The sequence below is a fragment of the Dromiciops gliroides genome, chromosome 3 (genome assembly GCF_019393635.1).
Source record: "Dromiciops gliroides isolate mDroGli1 chromosome 3, mDroGli1.pri, whole genome shotgun sequence".
NCBI lineage: Eukaryota > Metazoa > Chordata > Mammalia > Microbiotheria > Microbiotheriidae > Dromiciops > Dromiciops gliroides.
Window position 1 is genome coordinate 267,433,054 of NC_057863.1, and position 19,762 is coordinate 267,452,815.

Below are 19,762 nucleotides of genomic sequence, written 5' to 3' on the forward strand. Positions count from 1 at the left end.
AGGAAGAACTGAGTTCAAATTTGACTTCAGAGACGTGACACTTACTAGCTGTGTGACCCTGGGCAAATCACTTAACCCTCATTGCCCCACAATAAACAAGCAAATAAATAAATAACTCTCTGGTGCATTAATCATATAATGTTATATATTATAGTTATCTGCATATTGGTCTTAATTGAGTTTCAGCTCCTTTAGGGCAGGAGCTAGGCCTTATCTAAAAGTTGTATTCCTAATGAAAAGATACATAATTGAAATGTTCATACAACTAAAAGGGAGGGATCCAAGGAGAGAAGTATCCCATCATGATGGTAGTACAAGGAAAGGCAGTATCTCACAGTCCTTATGATACTAGGTTTCTGAATCCAATCACATTCTCTGTTTCCATCTACTTCATGAAGAGTATCCCTAAAGATAATGAAAGGATAAGAATTCTTAGAACAACTATTCCTGCATTATACATTAAAATGATTGTGTTAGAATGCTGACACTTCTTGTGTACATGTAAATGCTTTTTTGGGGTGGGGGGAGATGGTCTTGCAGATTCACAAGAAAATGTTGGAAAGGCAAAGTATAGTCATGAGTATCAATTGGTGGTTTGAGATTTACTGAGTGATTTCTTTTAACTGATTTTTTTTTTCTTCACTAAGCATCTGATATACTGGGAAATCTTGCATATATTTCAGTTTCAAAAGGGACAATCTGAAATCTTAAGGAGCAGCTGGCCACCCCCACCCCTTGATGCTTGGTGGCTTGACCAGCTGTATGAATTACATGGAATAGGGTATCTTCTTTCCATAGAAAGGGGAAGCCTTCTATCCTGTTGACCAACATGATCTCCTCAACCACTTGAGTAGATATCACTTGGGCTTCTTGAATAACTTTCTCTCCTTCCACCATATCTATCTCTGCTATAATCATCATAGTGATTGCTTCCATCATAAATTGGCATGGGCCCTTGAACAGGTGAATCAAAAGGTGAATTACCATAACTCTCATACCAATATCTATAGGAGCATCCATGGGGGTGATCTGAATAGTCTATCACAACCACCATAGCCATCACAATCACTGTAGCCTCTAGATTGATATTCATCAATGGAATGACCATAATCATGGTATGCATAATCTCTTGGAGGTGGTGCATAATCTCTGTTGTCTTGAGGACTTTGATAATCTCTGCTAGAATAGCTGTCCTTAGTATTATATCCATCATCTCTTGGTGACATATAAACATTTCTTTCAGATGGCATTGGGTCTTTTTAGGGGGAACCTCCCTGGTTGTCTTTCCCACTTGATACTGGAGCTCTTCCTCTCATTCCATTCCTGCTGTGCACTGGCCCTAAAGGGGCAGATCTTTTAGGTGGAGAACCCCCACCACCTCTTTTTGCTTGAAAAAGTCCCCTGGAAGATTCTGTGTTGAACTTAAGAGAATATCAGTGGGGCAGCTAGGTGGTGCAGTGGATAGAGCACCAGCCCTGGATTCAGGAGGACCTGAGTTCAAATCCAGCCTCAGACACTTAACACTTACTAGCTGTGTGACCCTAGGCAAGTCACTTAACCCCAATTGCCTCACAACAAAAACAAACAAACAAAAAACCCAAAAGAGAATATTAGCTATTGCCTATGTGTCCTCCATGTTGTGGTGACTTCCTTGTTCCTCCACAACCTTCTCCTCTTTCTCTTCTTCTTAGGGCTTTGCTTCTTGGTGGAGCTGGTGGCCCATGCCTACCACCACTTCTTTTTTTGTTTGTTTGTTTTTTTGGGTTAATGGGGTTAAGTGACTTACCCAAGGTCACACAGCTAGTAAGTGTCAAGTGTCTGAGGCCAGATTTGAACTCAGGTACTCCTGAATCCAGGGCCAGTGCTTTATCCACTGTGCCACCTAGCTACTCCTCTACCACCACTTTTGAAAGAATGTTGGCTTATAGCCAAATTCCAGAGCTCCCAGGTCAAGGAGAAAATATTGCAAGAAGCTAGAAAAAAGGAATTCAAATACTGTGGAGCTCCAATAAGGGTAAAACAAGATCTAGCAGCATCTGCATTAAAGGACAGGAGGGCATGGAATATGATATTCCAGAGGGCAAAGGAACTGCGACTACAAGCCAGAATCATGTACCAGCAAAACTGAGTGTACTCTTTCAGAGGAAAAAAATGGGACTTCAATGAGAAAGAGGACTTTCAGGCATTTGAGATGAAAAGACCTGAACTGAATAGAAAATTTGACTTTCAAATACAAGACCCTGGAGAAGCATAAAAAGGTAAACAGGAAAAAGACTTCATGAGGGATATTAAAAGATCAAAGTGTTTACATTCCTACATGGGAAGATAATACTTCAAACTCATAAGAACTTTCTCAGTAAGGAATTCACAGAAGACATAGTTCTGAACTGAATATGAAGGGATGATATCTGTAAATCATTTATGTTTTGTTCTTTGCAAGGAAAACTGGGTAGGGTGTCTAATGTCTGGGACCAGATTTGGGCTTGAGGCCTCCTGGGTCCAGGGCTGGTGCTTTGTCCATTGTGCCACCTAACTAATCCATGATGACATCTTTAAAATATGGTTGAGGTGTAGGAGGAATAGACTGGTGGAAGAGGAAGGGGAGAGATAGTCTGGGGAGAGGTATTTCACATGAAGGAAATAAGAAAAAAGCTTGTGGAGGGGAGGGGAAGAGGGGGAAGAAATTGGGGATTAAGTGAACCTTAATATCATCAGAATTGGCTAAAAGGGGCAGCTAGGTGGTGCAGTGGATAGAGCACTGGCCCTGGATTCAGGAGTACCTGAGTTCAAATCCAGCCTCAGACACTTAACACTTACTAGCTGTGTGACCCTGGGCAAGTCACTTAACCCCAATTGCCTCACTTAAAAAAAAAAAGAATTGGCTAAAAGAGGGACTTACATACATACTCAAGTAGGTATAGTAATATATTTTTTCCCTGAGGGAGGGGAGGGAGATAAGGGCAGATGGGAGAAGAGGGGAAGGAGGGAAGGGCAGATTGGGGGAGAGAGCAGTAAGAAGCAAAACACTTTCAAATAAGGTGAAGATGTTCTACATTACTGCACAAGTATGACATATTGAATTGCTTGATTTTATAGGGAGGGTTGAGGAGGGTGGGAGGAAGAAAAATTTAGAACACAGAATTAGCTCATAGACTTTAATCTCATCAGAGTGTGCTCAAAGAAGGAATAACATTCACACCCAAGTGGTAAGAGTATTCTATTTAACCCCACAGGAAAGTAGGAGGGGAAGAAGATAAGGAGGGAAGGGTTAAAAAATGGGAGTGTAGAGTTGGGGTGGGGACAGTCAGAAGTAAAACACTTTTGAGGAATAGGTTAAAAGAAGATAGAAAATAGAGTAAATATCATGGGAATGGAATAGGATGGAGGGAAATAGTTATGATGATTGATTATAATGGCAAAACGTATGCTACTTACTTTGCTGGGCTATTATGAAGAAAATTCTTTGTTGTTTAAGGTACTATATACAGGTTATTACAAATAGCATGCTACCAGAAAAACCTGGAAAGACCTACATGAACTGAAGCAGAGTGAAATGTACTGTATACAAAATAACAGCAATAGTGTAAGATGATCTGCTGGGAAGCATGTGGTTATTTTCAGAAAGGCAATGATCCAGTATGACTCTGAAGGACTTATGAAAATTGCAATCCATCTACAGAGAATGAACTGATGGTATCTGAAAACAGATGGAAACACATTTAAAAATTATTTTGGAATTAATCTGAAGTTTTATTTTGTAACTGTTTTCTCTCACAACCTAGCTAATGTGGGAATGTTTTCCATGACTACTCATGTATAGCTTATTTTGAATTGCTTGAATTCTTGTGGGTGGGGGGTGGGAAGGGAAGGAGGAAGAGAAGTTGGAACACACAGTTCTAAAAAATTGATGTCAAAATTTGTTTTTTGGGTTTTTTTACATATATTTTTGAACATAATATTCTATTCAACTATTAAAAATAAAAAGAAAGAATGTTGGCTGGGTGACTTGTTCAACTTTAATTGATTTTCCATCTAGAAGGATCCCATTCCTGTGTCTGGCATCACCCTTTACATATGCAGGACTTTCAATAGTGATAAATACAAACCCTCTGGATTTGCTGGTTTTCCAGTCTTTCATCAGGAGTACTTCCACTTTTCACTCATATTTCCCAAATAGAGCTTCAAGAGCCTGCTCATTTTTCTCTGTATTGAGTCTACCTACAAGTAACTGAGGTAAATAGAAGTTAAGTGACTTGCCGAAGTCACATAGCTAGAAAGTGTCTGAGACCAGATTTGAATTCATATCTTCCTGACTCCAGGCCAAGTGCTCTATTCACTACACAATCTAGTTGCCTACCCATATACTCCTGATCCTTTCCAAATATGTTACTTTAAAATATTTATAGGACACAATGCTTTACACAAATGGTATAACTTGGCTTGTATTTTTTTCCATTTTTATTTAAAATATTTATTTGTAACATTCTTTTCTTAAATTTTTAATTCCAAATTTTCCTACCTACCATCCCTCCCCTACCCACTGAGATGGAAAGAATTATGATATGAATTATACATGTGAACTCATGCAAAACATATTTCCATATTTAACATATCACAAAAAAGCAAGAAAAATAAATAAAGTGAGAAAACCATGCTTCAATTTGCACTCAGAGTTCATACATGTATAGTCATACAAAACATTTCCACATAAGGCAGGTTGTAAAAGAAAACAGACAAAAAAATCTTTAGCAAAAGAACTTACAAAAAAATGATTCTACTTCAATCTATATTCAGATACCATCAATTCTTTATATGGGAGATGGATTGCAGTTTCCATAAGTCCTTCAGAGTTGTCTTAGATCATTGTTTTGCTAAAAATAACTTAGTCATTTACAGCAGATCATCTTACAATATTGCTGTTATTTTGTATGCAGTACATTTCACTTTGCATCACGTCATGTGTGTCTTTCCAAGGTTTTTATGATGGCGTTCGGCTCTTTATTACTTGTAGCACAATAGTGTTCCATTGTATTCTCATCCCACAATTTCTTCAGCCATTCCACAATTTATAGGCATCACTCCAATTTCAGATTCAACTTTTTTTTTTCATTATCTTTTTTAGGATACCAACCTAGTAGTGGTATTACTGGGTCAAAGAGTATACATGGTTTTTATAGTTCTTTGGCCATAGTTTCAAATTGCTCAACAGAATGTTTGAATCAGTTTACAACTTTACTAAGAGTGTATTAATGTCTCATTTCCTCCCATCCCTTACAACACTTATCATTTTCCTCTGCTGTCCTATTATGCAAACCAATAGGTATGAGGTAGTACCCAGAATTGTTTTGACTCGAATCTCTCCAATCAATAGTGAGTTAGAACATTTTTTTTATTTGACTGTAGTTGGCTTTAATTATTTCATCTGAAAACTTCATGTCTTTTGATTATCTATCAATTGGGGAATGGCTCTTATTTTAACAAATGTGACTCAGATCTTTATGTGTTTGAGATCTGAGGCCTATCAGATAAATTTGCTTCAAATTTTTTTCACAGTTACTATTGCTAACTCTATTTCTCTCCATCCTATTTCCTCCCCTTGATATTTACTCTATTTTCTTTCACCCCTCCCCTCTTATTCCCTTCCCCTCTTATTCCCTTCCCCTCCTACTCTCCTGCAGGGTAAGATAGATTACTATACCCTATTGAGTGCGTATGTTATTTCCTCTTTGAGCCAATTCTGATGAAAGTAAGGCTCACTGATTCCCTGCACCTCCCCCATCTTCTCCTCCACAGAATAAGCTTTATTCTTGCTTCTTTTATGTGAGATATGGGTCTGTGCTCCACTCTCAACCTGGTACAACAGACCTTTTCTGCCAAACTTCTAAGCTGTCTTTGGCTAGAAAATGATCTTACCTCATCCTTTTGTGGGTTTTGCTGCTCCAGGAATTGTCTTATGGCATTATTTGAAGGTATTTAGAGGGATCTTGGGGAGAGATCAGGGAAGTCACTGCCCTTCTTCCACCATCTTGACTCCCTAAAATGTTTTTTAAGGTATTAAGGTAGGGCCATTCCAAACCTATGCTTTTAGGATATTTAATGTAAATTAAAATTGTGTTTTCTTAATTTTGTTCTATATCTATTGAAAAGATTAAATGAAGCTTTTTGTTTATATGATTAATTATGCTAATTGTGTTCCAAATATTAACTTTTTACATTCTTGGTATAAGAAGAATTTGGACATATTTTCTAGAAATATTTATTTAGTTCCTTTTAGAAAATATTATTTAAACCTCTTACATCAAATTAGTGAAATATAGTTGTGTTTTGCTCCTTTGTCTCTCTTTGCTTTAGATATTCTAATTATACTGGTTTCATAAAAGGAGTTGGTAGAGTATATTCTATCTCTATTTTGGGTAATAATAATTGTAATATAATTACTAATTGATGTATAAAAATTTGACAGATTTCATGCAGTAATATATGAGCTCACATTTCTACCTTCCCCTTCTACTTCTGACAGATCATTTAAAGCTTGATCAATTTATTTCTTCTGAAATTAGATTTTTTTTTTTTTAGTGAGGCAATTAGGGTTAAGTGACTTGCCCAGGGTCACACAGCTAGGAAGTGTTAAGTGTCTGAGGCCGGATTTGAACTCAGGTACTCCTGACTCCAGGGCCGGTGCTCTATCCAATGCGCCACCTAGCTGCCCCTGAAATTAGATTTTTATTTCTTGTTTGGTCAGTTTGATTATCTTGCATTTTTCTAAATATACTAATAAATTTCATTTGAATTCTCAGTTTTGATGGTATGTAAATATTGAATAATAGTTTCTGATACTTTATATTTCTTCTTTATTGTGAATTCACATTGTGCATTTATTTTTATTTCACTAATTTGAATTTCTTTTTTTTTTTTTCTTTTAGCTAATGTTTTGTTTTGGGGCAGATAGATGACCCAATGGATAGAATGCTGGGCTTGGACTCAGAAAGACATCAGTTAAAATCCAGCCTCAGACACTTACTATCTATGTGACCCTGACCAAGTTACTTAACCTCTGTTTGCATCAGGTTCATCATCTGTAAAATGAACTGGAGAAGGAAATGAAAAGCCACTCCAGTATCTTTGCCAATAAAATCCCATGGACAATATGGTCCATAGGGTTACAAAGACTTGGACATGGCTAAACAACTGGAAAACAGCAAAACAAAACAAAGTTTTGAAAATATTATGAAAAAACACCACCACAAATTTCTATACCAATATGTTTTTGTACTGTGGAACTAATGCTTGATAATAAAAAAACATACTGAATTCAGCTCCATAGGATCAACAAATGCAATACCTGAACAAAAGAAAAATACAAAATGGAACTCAATTCTGAGTGGTCACCCTAAGCTTTTGATGTGAGTGACAAAAATAGGATTGGTAGGTGCTAAGAATTGAACAGTTTTAGACTATCTACAAACATTAACTGAACTGTTAATACTCTGAATGTGAGATCCTTGTCTAATAACTAGTATTTAAACATACTGTTGAAGAAAATAAATTATACATATTCTACATACAAATTAACATCAGAAGAAAAAAAAGAAAGTTGCAACTTCAGGGTACATTTTTAAGAAGGAAAAAGGAGCTGGTAGAGTTGGTTTTGTTATATGCATAGAGACAAGCAGAAATAGAATGAGATATTTGGTCATCTCATGTTGTGGTATTCATTGTAAGTAATTGTAAAAAAGATCACCCTGAAAATAATTGCAGTTTATACACCAACACTGATTGTTTGCAGAGCTTTAAAAGATAAAGTCTATAAGGAACTCAATAACACCATCTAAATTAAATCAACATAATGATTTGATGTTTGGTTACTTCAGTGCAAAGGAGGAAAAAGGTCAAAATGGTGAGAAGTATGTTCAAAAACATGCTTTTAGAAGAGGGAAAGAGAGGAGCCAAACACTACATTAACACTTCATGTCTTTTAATCATGAACACACTCTTTGAAAAAGAATTGATGTGGTAGATAATGATGAGTGCCAATAACACTAAAAAAAGAATCTTTATTTTAATAGATAGGAAAAGATTTGTTTATAGGTATGGGAATCATCCCTGACTCAATTATCTTTTGTTCAGAAAGACCACAGATTTCTTGGAGCAAAGATTGGAAATAGTAATAAACTAGAAGAAGAATAGTAATGAGAGATGGCATACAGTTGAAATAACTCAACCCTAATGGACAAGAGAATTAACCAATTAAGCCATAAGTATTTATTAAGCACCAGTAATATGTTAGACACTATATTAGGTGATGGAGATGCAATGACAAAGCATGACATAACTCCTCTTCTTAAGAAGATGACATTTGCATAATATAAGAACACATGGAATAGATATATAAAATAAACAAATGCATGATAAATGTAAAATAAAGACAAAAATGAAATACAAGATAGTTAAGGAAGGAGGACTCTAACAAATGGAGGAATCAGGAAAGAATCTATGTGAAAGGTGATGTTTGATCTGTGTCTTGAAGGGATTGAGCCATTATATGAGATACAGCTGAGGAGGAAGTGTTTTCCAGGCATGAAAGATGACAACTGCAAAGACAGGGAGATAGGAGAAAGAATGCCATGTGTGAAGAATGGAGAGAAGGCTGACACTCAACCATTACATGTTGGAAACAGAATAATATATCAAGAGGCTGGAAAGAGAAATTAGAGCAAAATTGTGAAGGGCATTGAAAATTAAACAGAGGAGTTTATATTTTGTCTGAATGTCAACAGGGACATGAATAGGACAGTGACATGGTAAGACCTGTACTTAAAGAATATTTCTTTCACCTGTGTAGAAGAGAGATCAGACAGTTGGCAAGACCAAGTAGGAAGATATTTAAATAATCCCAGTCATGTCCTAAAATAAAATAATGGTTGAGTAGAGAAAAGGGGTTGAATGAAGGTACTGGAATCACATCAACACCAATTATAATAATTTAATATCAAACTTTAACCAATGTAAATCAGTTTTCATAAGAAGAAAACCAAAAGAGGACATAATGTGTGTTAGCCAACAAACAATTAATAAACTTATCAAGTGGAGAGAGACAGTGGCCAAATAAACCAGTTTATAATATAACTTCCCTGGTAAAATCTTATGGAAAAACATTATTTATAATTACAAGAAGTATTGTCACATAAATCAATAAAGTTTATAGAAAAAAAAATTAAATAAAGCCTGAGAAGAAATGCAACTATGCAAAGTAATCACTAGAACATTTAAAGACAAAAATGGAATGATAGCAAAAAAGGGGGAAAAATGGAAAAGTTGTGTAAAGAATTTTTTTTTTTTGGAACAAAATTTTTTTCAACAACAAGGATAGTGGAGGCATCACTGTTGACCTGTATACACAAGTATACATATGCATACAGGGAAAGAAGAAATGACAATACAGACAGCAAAGACAGGAAAAACAGCAGGATTCTGCTGAATGTACATGGAGAAGATCTTCTGGATAAAACACAATTTTGAGGGCATTGAGGGATTCATTATTATTAAAGTATCTGAAAGGAGAGATAGAACCAAGATGGTAGAGTATAAGATAGGACATAGCTGAACTATCCCCACATTCTTCTTCAAATAACTGTAAAATAATGCCTCAAATCAAATTTTAGAGAGGCAGAGCCAACAAAAGGTCAGAGGGAGACATTTTTTCCAGCCTAAGTCATCTTGGGAGGTCCAAAGGAGAGGCATGTCACAGTGGGGTGAGTCCAAGCCCAGAGAACAGTAGGAGAAACAGTGGTGAGCCTTGGAGATAGCCACCAGAGTAGCAACAACAGCAGCAACAGAACCAGTAGCTTCAGTAATTCTCAGTGCTGGGATGACAAAGGACTCAGATAACTGGTCAAAAAGAGAGATTATTGGCGACCCTTTGCTAGCACTGGGTGTAGCTAGCTTTCGTTGGTAAGTTGATTTCCCATAAGCAGTTATGGGTTGAGGTTCCAGGATGGAGAAGAGTGCTTTAGACTGGTCACAAGGAAGCAGGGACTCTGTTCACAGCTTCAGGGCCACAGGTGAGAGTTGCATGAAAGAAGATGTTAAAGGTGAATGAGCAAGCCTGAAAAGGCCTCAGAAAACCCTCACACCATAGGTGATAGTCCTCCTCAACACCCCATACCATATCTTAGATCCAAAGGATAAAATAGAAATTGAAAAAAAAAAAAACTGGGGCAGCTAGGTGGCGCAGTGGATAGAGCACCGGCCCTGGATTCAGAAGGACCTGAGTTCAAATCCGACCTCAGACACTTAACATTTACTAGCTGTAACTAGTGACTAGCCAAGTCATGTAACCCCAATTGCCTCACCAAAAAAAGAAAAAAGAAAAGAAAAAAAAAGAAAAAAACAAACTACTGATCTTTCTGGAAGAGATCCCCCAAATGAAAACTACCAGGAATATTAAAACTAAATTCCAGAACTCATAGTTCAAGGAGAAAATATTGCAAGCAGCCAGAAAGAAAGACAAGATTTAGCAAGTTCTATGTTAAAGAAGTGGAGAGCTTGGAATATTCTATTCTGAAAGGCAAAGGAGCTAGAATTACAGGCAACAATGACAAGAATATTAATTACAAAATGATTTACCCAAATCTGGAGATGCACCTATCTTTTTGCACACGAATGATCAGTCAGCATTTATTAATTGTCTGCTTTTTTTTGTCACATATTGTGCTAAGATAATCCCTCCTCTCAAAAATTTTAATGAGGGAGACAGTCCAAAGAGGTATACTACATGCAAATAAATACAGTATGTGTACAAATAAGGTAAATTGAGAGGCTCAAACTTCAAATCAAACATTGCAATTGTAGGGAGGTACCTATCTAAAAAAGTAGTGTGATCAAAGGCTACCTGGCTCCAGGAGTCAGGGTTCCTTCATAGAGTACTCAGTGAAAGTCCAATTGAGTGTAGCTCTGCTGGGTTCTGAAGATTGGTACCTTCTACGAAAATGAAGATATTAATTTATTTTTATAAATTTTAGCTGAAGCTACATCATTCTCTAAGTAAACCATAATATTTTCTGCAAAAGTGATTAATTTTGCTCCATTTTACTCCCTCAATTTATTTTTCTTGTATTATTGCTTTAGCTCCCATTTACAAAACAATATAAAATAAGGTTGATAATAGGCATCCTTATTGGAAAGGCTTTCGGAGTTTCTCTAGTATATTCAATGCTAGTTCTTGGTTTTAGAATCACACAATTTACCACATTAAGTAATACTCCATTTAATACTATGCTATTTAATGGAGATAATATTAAAAAGTAGCATATTTTGTGAAAAGTGTCTTCTGCATCTTTGTATATAATAGTATCTATAATACTTATGATTTTAATATTAGTATAATCATTTTAACAGCATTTATAATTCATAATATTGGACAAACCTTGCATTATAGGTATTAGGTTAACCTGATCATATTGTATAATCTTCTTCTTATTTGCTTTAGCCTCTTTGATAATCCTCTATTCATTGATTTTATGCCAATATTTTCTTGAAATCTTGATTTTATAATGCTGCTTTGATTCATCATAGTTTTGGCATCTAAAAAACTTATTTAGGATCTTATTTACCTGATAGAAGGAGACCTGTAGCATCTTTCCTTATTTTTAAACTTTTGAATATATCTCTTTTATCTCTGCTGGATTCTTTTTAAACAAAAGAATTCATTTTTTCAATTTTTATAAATATCTACTTTTTCCCCTTTAATGTTAGGTTTAGCTTTATATGCTGGGTGATATATATTAGATCATTCTTTTTTCTTCACAATGTCATATTCTAATTTCTAAAAAACCCTTTTACTTTATTTGTGATATATAAATATATTTTATACAAATATCAAACATATAATATACAAAGACACATATATGACATATATAATGTATTTTTTCTGCATTATTACATGTAGATATACCTAGATATATTCTAATACATATAACTTAATATTTTAATTCCTTAAATAAATGTTTAATAACAAATACATATCAATTTAAATAAATAATTTATGACAAATTTGTTTAAATATAATTACTATATATAATACCTAAATAACTCATAAATGTACAACATATATATGTATATATATATGTCTGTGTATAAGTACATATATACCTCCTGTACCCTTCCCAGTAAACCCCCCCCTTTCCAGATTAAACATATTTATTTATATTTTTCTATTCCAATCTCTATCCCTTCTTTGCCCCATCCTCTTCCCCCTCTCCAAGTTGGTAAATAGTCCGATATGGGTTATACATATATGATAATGGAAAGCATCACCATATTTGTCACTTAATGAAAGCATGTGAAAAATAGCATACCGCCCCAATTTATTCCATCAATATCAGTTCTTTCCCTGGAGGTGGATAGTATATTTCATCAATATTCCTTTGGGATTGACTTGGATCATTGAATTGCTGATAATAGTCAAATCATTCACAATTCTTTATCAAACAATATTGCTGTTTCTGTGTATTATCTTCATTCTGCTCACTTCCCAAAACACCATTTCATAAATGTCTTTCTAAGATTTTTTGAAGCTCTTATTTTTTCAAATAATTTATATAGTATTGGGATTAATTGTTCTTTAAAAGTTTGGTAGAAATTCACTTGTGAATCCATCTGGTCCTAGAGATTTTTCAACTCATTCAACTTCTCCTTCAGGAACCCACTATGCTATACCAATTGGCATATACATGTTAAGTATTGATATTACTTCATTGTCCATGGTCCATGGTCCATGTCCACTTCATTGTCCATGTCCTCAGCAAAATATAGTTTCCCTCCACATCTACCCCAACTAGATCTATTTCTGCCTCTGTTCTCTCTGAAATCATAATTGCTACTCCTGCTTTCTTTGCTCCAGCCAAAGCATAATGAATGCCTCTCCAGCTCTCTATATTACCCTGTGTATATCACTCTGCCTCAAATGTGTTCACATTTATAGTTATGATAACTGCCTATATATATCCGTACCATTTTTCATCTGCTCATCCTTCCCATTCTGACCCCCCCACCCTCTCCTTTCCCACAACTGCCTTACCTATGATCACTGCCTTCCCCAATATGCCCTCCCCTGTATGGGTTCCCCCTCCCCCGCTACATTATCACCATCCCTATCTGAACTTTCCTATAGGGTAAGAAAGATTTCTATATCAAACTGAGTGTATTTATTGTTCACTCTTTGTGCCAACTTTTATGAGAGTAAGGTTTAATCTTTGCCCATGTCCCATATCTTCCCCTCCATTATGGTAATTTATTTGTTTTTTGTTTGTTTATTTATTTATTTTTTATCTTTTGTGCCTCTTTGTGTATGTGTATGTGTTCACTCCATTCAATTTCTCCCTTCCTACTTCTTCCATGCAATTTCTTTTTAGCTCTTTATTTTATTTTCAGTGGTGTTATATCATCAATGTCACCTTATGATCACATCCACTATCTACATATACCTTTTGTAATCATTGTTATATTACATTTTTTAGACTTACAAATATTATCATACCTTTAATATTACCTTATAACCATAACCTCTTTACATATACTCCCAATTGAATTAAAATGTACTTTTACAGAGGTGGAGCCAAAATGGCAGAGAGGAATCAGCAAGCTGCCTGAGCTCTCCTTCTGTTCCCTCAAAAAGAACATTAAATCAAGCCTCTGGATGGATTCTGAAATTACAGAACCTGCAAAGAGACAGAGAGACACAGTCTTCCAACCAGAGATAATTTAGAAGACTTCAGGAAAAGTTCAGTCTGACTCGGGCAAAAGGTAGGCCCAGCACAGGGCAGCAGCCCAGCACCGAGGGGGTTGGGGAAAGTCAGCAGGAAGCTGTGGGCCAGAGCCGAGCAACTGAGGCCCCTGGAACCTGGCTCAAAATTCTGGTGGCCCAGCAGGACAGTGGAAAAACCTACCTGCACTAGCCGAGAGGGCAAGTTGCCAGCTGTAGGGCCATGAAAAGGATAGGCACAACTAGGCCCACTGATCCAGCACGCTCAGACAGGAAGTGCAGGGGGGTGAACTGCACCCACTATAAAGGCCTCAGAGTAAAAAGCTGGTGAAACAGCACCTATACCCCTGTACAAGAAGCCAAAAACAGGAACCCTGGTGCCCCCAGAGCAGACCTCAACTTAAAAAATAAATAAATAAGCTGCAATAATGAGTAAGAAGCAAAAAAGTGCCCTCTCTATTCAGAGCTTCTGTATCAATAGGGAAGAAGCAAACACGAACTCAGATGAGGACAATACCCTCAAATTGCCTACAAGTGAAGCCTCACGAGGGAAGGTGAATTGGTCTCAAGAACAAAAAGCCTTCCTGGAAGACCTCAAAAAGGATTTTAAAAATCAATTGAGAGAGGTAGAAGAAAAAATGGGGAGAGAAATGAAAGCAAAACAAGAAAACTACGAAAAAAGAATCAGCAGCTTGGAAAAGGAAGCACAAAGATTGACTGCAGAAAACAATGCCTTAAAAAATTCATTTGGCCAGATGGGAAAAAAGGTGCATAATCTCATTGAAGAAAACAATGCCTTAAAAATTAAAATTGGATAGCTGGAAGATAAGGAATCCATGCAACACCAGCAATCAGTCAAGCAGAATCAAAAGAATGAAAAAGTAGAAGAAAATGTGAAATACCTCATTGGAAAGACAACTGATATGGAAAACAGATCCAGGAGAGACAATTTGAGAATCATTGGACTGCCTAAAAGCCATGACCAGAAAAAGAATCTAGACACCATATTCCAGGAAATTATTAAGGAGAACTGCCCTGATACCATTGAATCAGAGGATAAAATCAGAATCCACTGATCACCTCCTGAAAGACACCCCAAAAGGAATTTGTAGCCAAATTCCAGAATTATCAGGTGAAGGAGAAAATACTCCAAGCAGCCAGAAAGAAGCAATTTAAATATCATCAAGCCACAGTCAGGATTGCTCAGGACCTGGCAGCTTCAACATTAAAGGACCGCAAGGTTTGGAATATGATATTCTGGAAGGCAAAGGAGTTTGGATTGCAGCCAAAAATCTATTACCCAGCAAAACTGTGCATCTCTTTCAGGGGAAAAGATGGACATTCAATGACATTGGGGACTTTCAATGTTTCCTGATGAAAAGACCAGAACTGAATACAAAATTCGATCTTAACATACAAGACTCAAGAGAAGTTTAAAAAGGTAAACAGAGGGGAAAAAAAAGTTACTCAATTAGGTTAAACTGTTTACATTCCCTACGCAGGAAGACAATACTCACAACTCTTAAGAACTGTACATGTATTTGGGCAGAGAGAAAGACTTTACACAGAGGGTATAAATATAAATTTTCTTTGATGCGATGATACAAAGAAAATTAAGGGGTTAAAAAGGGAGTCTATGGGGAGGAGAGGAAAGGGGAGGTAGAATGGGGTGAATTACATCATATGAAGAGGTGAAAAAAAATCCTATTACAATAGAGGGAAAGAAAGGAGGGGTAAACATTGTTTCAACCCTACTCTCATTAGATTTGATTCAAAGAGGGAATAACATATACATTCATTGGGATAAAGATACTTAGCTAATTCTTTAGGGAAGCAAAAGGGGAAGAGAAAGGGGGGGACTGATAGAAGGGAGGACAAAAGCAAGGGAGAAAAGGGGAAAGAAAAGAGGGGGGGTGATAAAAAGAGAGGGCAGATTGGGGGACGCAGGGGTAAGAAGTAAAACACTAGTGAGGAGGAATAGGGTGAGAGAAGGGGGAAAAAGTACAAAGAGGGTAAATGGAATGGAGGGGAATAGACAGTAATAATAAATGGGAATGGGAATGGGATGAACTCTGCTATAAAATGGAAGTGAATTGCAGACTGGATTAAAAACCAGAATCCTACAATATGCTGTTTACAAGAAACACATTTGAAGCAGAGAGATATACACAGAGTAAAGGTAAAAGACTGGAATAGAATATATTATGCTTCAGCTAAAGTAAAAAAGCAGGGATAGCAATCCTTATCTCAGACAAAGCACAGGCAAAAATAGATCTCATTAAAAGAGATAAGGAAGGAAACTACATCTTGCTAAAAGGTACTATAGATAATGAAGTAATATCAATATTAGATATGTATGCGCCAAGTGCTATAGCATCCAAATTCTTAGAGGAGAAGTTAAATGAGTTACAAGAGGAATTAGACAGTAATAGTATACTAGTGGGGGATCTGAATCCCTCCCTCTCTGAATTAGATAAATCTAGCCAAAAAATAAATAAGAAAGAAGTGAAAGAGGTGAATAGATAACTAGAAAAGTTAGACATAATAGATGTCTGGAGAAAATTGAATGGGGATAGAAAGGAATATACCTTTTTCTCAGCAGTATATGTCACATTATTTTTTTCTTTTTTTAGTGAGGCAATTGGGGTTAAGTGACTTGCCCAAGGTCACACAGCTAGTAAGTGTTAAGTGTCTGAGGCCGGATTTGAACTCAGGTACTCCTGACTTCAGGGCTGGTGCTCTATCCACTGTGCCACCTAGCTGCCCCTATATGTCACATTTTAAAAAATTGACTATGCATTAGGGCACAAAAACATCATAGTCAAATGTAGAAAGGCAGAAATAGTAAATGCATCCTTCTCAGACCATGATGTAATAAAAATTACATGTAAGAAAGAGCCAGGGAAAAGTAGAATGAAAATCAATTGAAAACTAAATAATTTCATTCTAAAGAATGAATGGGCCAAACAACAAATCATAGAAATAATCAATAACTATAACCAAGAGAATGACAATAATGAGACAACATACCAAAATCTATGGGATGCAGCCAAAGCAGTGCTTAGGGGAAAATTTATAGCTCTAACTGCTTATATGAATAAAAAAGAGAAAAGAGGAGATTAATGAATTGGGCATGCAACTTAAAAAGCTAGAAAAAGAACAAATTAGAAATTCCCAATTAGATACTAAACTAGAGATCCAGAAAATTAAAGGAGAAATTAATAAGACTGAAAGCAAAAAAACTATAGAATTAATCAATAAAACTAAAAGCTGGTTTTATGAAAAAACCAATAAAATAGATAAAATACTGGTTAATTTGATTAAAAAAAAGAAAGAAGAAAACCAAATTACCAGTATCAAAAATGAAAAGGGTGATGTTACCACCAATGAAGTGGAAATTAAATCAATAATTAGGAATTATTTTGCCCAACTGTATGCCAATAAATTTGACAATCTAAATGAAATGGATGAATATTTACAAAACTACAAACTGCCCAGGTTAACTGAAGAGGAAATAAAATCCTTAAATAAACCCATATTAGAAAACGAAATTGAACAAGCCATTAATGAACTCCCTAAGAAAAAATCCCCAGGGCCAGATGGGTTCACAGGTGAATTTTACCAAACATTTAAAGAACAATTAATTCCAATATTATACAAATTATTTGGAAAAATAGATGAAGAAGGAGTTCTACCAAAATCATTTTATGACACAAATATGGTGGTGATACCAAAACCAGGCAAAGCAAAAACAGAGAAAGAATACTATAGACCAATTTCCCTAATGAATACTGATGCTAAAATCTTAAATGAGATATTAGCAAGGAGATTACAGCACGTGATCACCAGGATGATACACTATGACCAGGTGGCATTTATACTAGGAGTGCAGGGCTGGTTCAACATTAGGAAAACTATTCACATAATCAACCACATCAATAAGAAAACTAACCCAAATCATATGATTATCTCAATAGATGCAAAGAAAGCTTTTAACAAAATACAGCACCCATTCCTAATAAAAACACTAGATATTTTAGGAATAGGTGGAGCTTTTCTTAAAATAATAAACAGTATCTACCTAAAACCATCAGCAAGCATTATATGCAATGGAGATAAATTAGAGCCCTTCCCAATAAGGTCATTCGTGAAACAGGGATGTCCATTATCACCCCTATTATTTAATATTGTACTAGATCTGTTAGCTTTAGCAATCAGAGAAGAAAAAGGAATTAAAGGAATTAGAATAGGCAAGGAGGAAACAAAACTTTCACTTTTTCCAGATGATATGATGGTATACTTAAAGAATTCCAGAGAATCAACTCAAAAATTACTTGAAACAATTAACAACTTTAGTAAAGTAGCAGGATATAAAATAAATCCACATCAATCATCAGCCTTTCTATACATGACCAACAAAGTCCAGCAGCAAGAGATAGAAAGAGAAATTCCATTTAAAGTAACGGTAGATAATATAAAATACTTGGGAGTCTACTTGCCAAGACAAACCCAGGAACTCTATGAACACAACTACCAAACACTCATCACACAAATCAAATCAGATCTAAATAATTGGAAAGATATCAATTGCTCATGCATAGGCTGAGCTAATATAATAAAAATGACAATCCTACCTAAACTAATTTACTTATTCAGAGCCTGAAAATTATTTTATAGAGCTAGAAAAAATAATAACAAAATCCATCTGGAAAAACAAAAAATCAAGAATATCCAGGGAAATAATGAAAAAAAATTCACGGGAAGGTGGGTTAGCGGTACCAAACCTGGAGCTTTACTATAAAGCAGCAGTCATCAAAACTATATGGTACTGGCTAAGAAATAGAGTGGAGGATCAATGGAATAGGCTAGGCACAGGGAACACAGTAGTAAATGACACTAGTAATGTAGTGTTTGATAAACCCAATGACTCCAGCTTCTGGGATAGGAACTCAGTATTTGACAAAAACTGCTGGGAAAACTGGAAGATAGTATGGCAGAAAGTAGGCATAGACCAACATCTTACACCTTATACTAAAATAAGGTCATAATGGATACATGATTTAGACATGAGAGGTGATACCATAGGTAAATTAGGAGAGAAAGGAATAGACTACCTTTCAGATCTTTGGAAAGGAAAACAGGTTATGACCAAACAAGAGATAGAGAATATTATAAAATGCAAAATGGATGATTTTGATTACATTAAATTAAAAAATTTTTGTACAAACAGAAGCAATGCATCCAAAATTAGAAGGGAGGCAGAAAGCTGGGAAACAATTTTTATGGCCAGTACTTCTGATAAAGGCCTCATTTCTAAAATATATAGGGAACTAAATCAAATTTATAAAAATCCAAGTCATTCCCCTATTGAGAAATGGTCAAAGGATGTGAACAGGCAGTATTCTGATGAAGAAACCAAAGCTATCTATTCCCATATGAAAAAAATGCTCTAAATCTGTAATGATTAGAAAGATGCAAATTAAAACAACTCTGAGGTACCACCTGATACCTATAAGATTGGCTACAATTACAGAAAAGGAAAATAATAAATGTTGGGAAAGCTGTGGAAAAATTGGAACACTAGTGCCTTGTTGGTGGAGCTGTGAACTGATCCAACCATTCTGGAGAGCAATTTGGAATTATGCCCAAAGGGCTATAAAGCTGTGCATACCCTTTGACCCAGCAATTCCACTTTGGGGTATTTTTCCCCAAAGAGATCATGAAAAGGGGAAAGAGACCCACATGTAAAAAATATTTATAGCTGCTCTGTACATGGTGTCAAGGAATTGGAAGTTGAGGGGATGCCCATCAATTGGGGAATGGCTGGACAAGTTGTGGTATATGAATGCAATGGAATACTATTGTGCTGTAAGAAATGATGTGCAGGAGGAGTTCAGAGAAACCTGGAGGGTCTTGCGTGGGGTGATGATGAATGAGATGAGCAGAACCAGAAGAACATTGTTCACAGTATCATCAACATTGTGCATTGATCTACTGTGA

The 19,762-nt window shown here is 35.8% G+C and overlaps 1 pseudogene; it reads right to left on the reverse strand.

The window, feature by feature from the left end:
* Positions 1-685: 685 nt before the first annotated feature.
* The window catches only part of LOC122747451, a 57,740-nt pseudogene continuing 38,663 nt past the window's right edge, over positions 686-19,762 (reverse strand).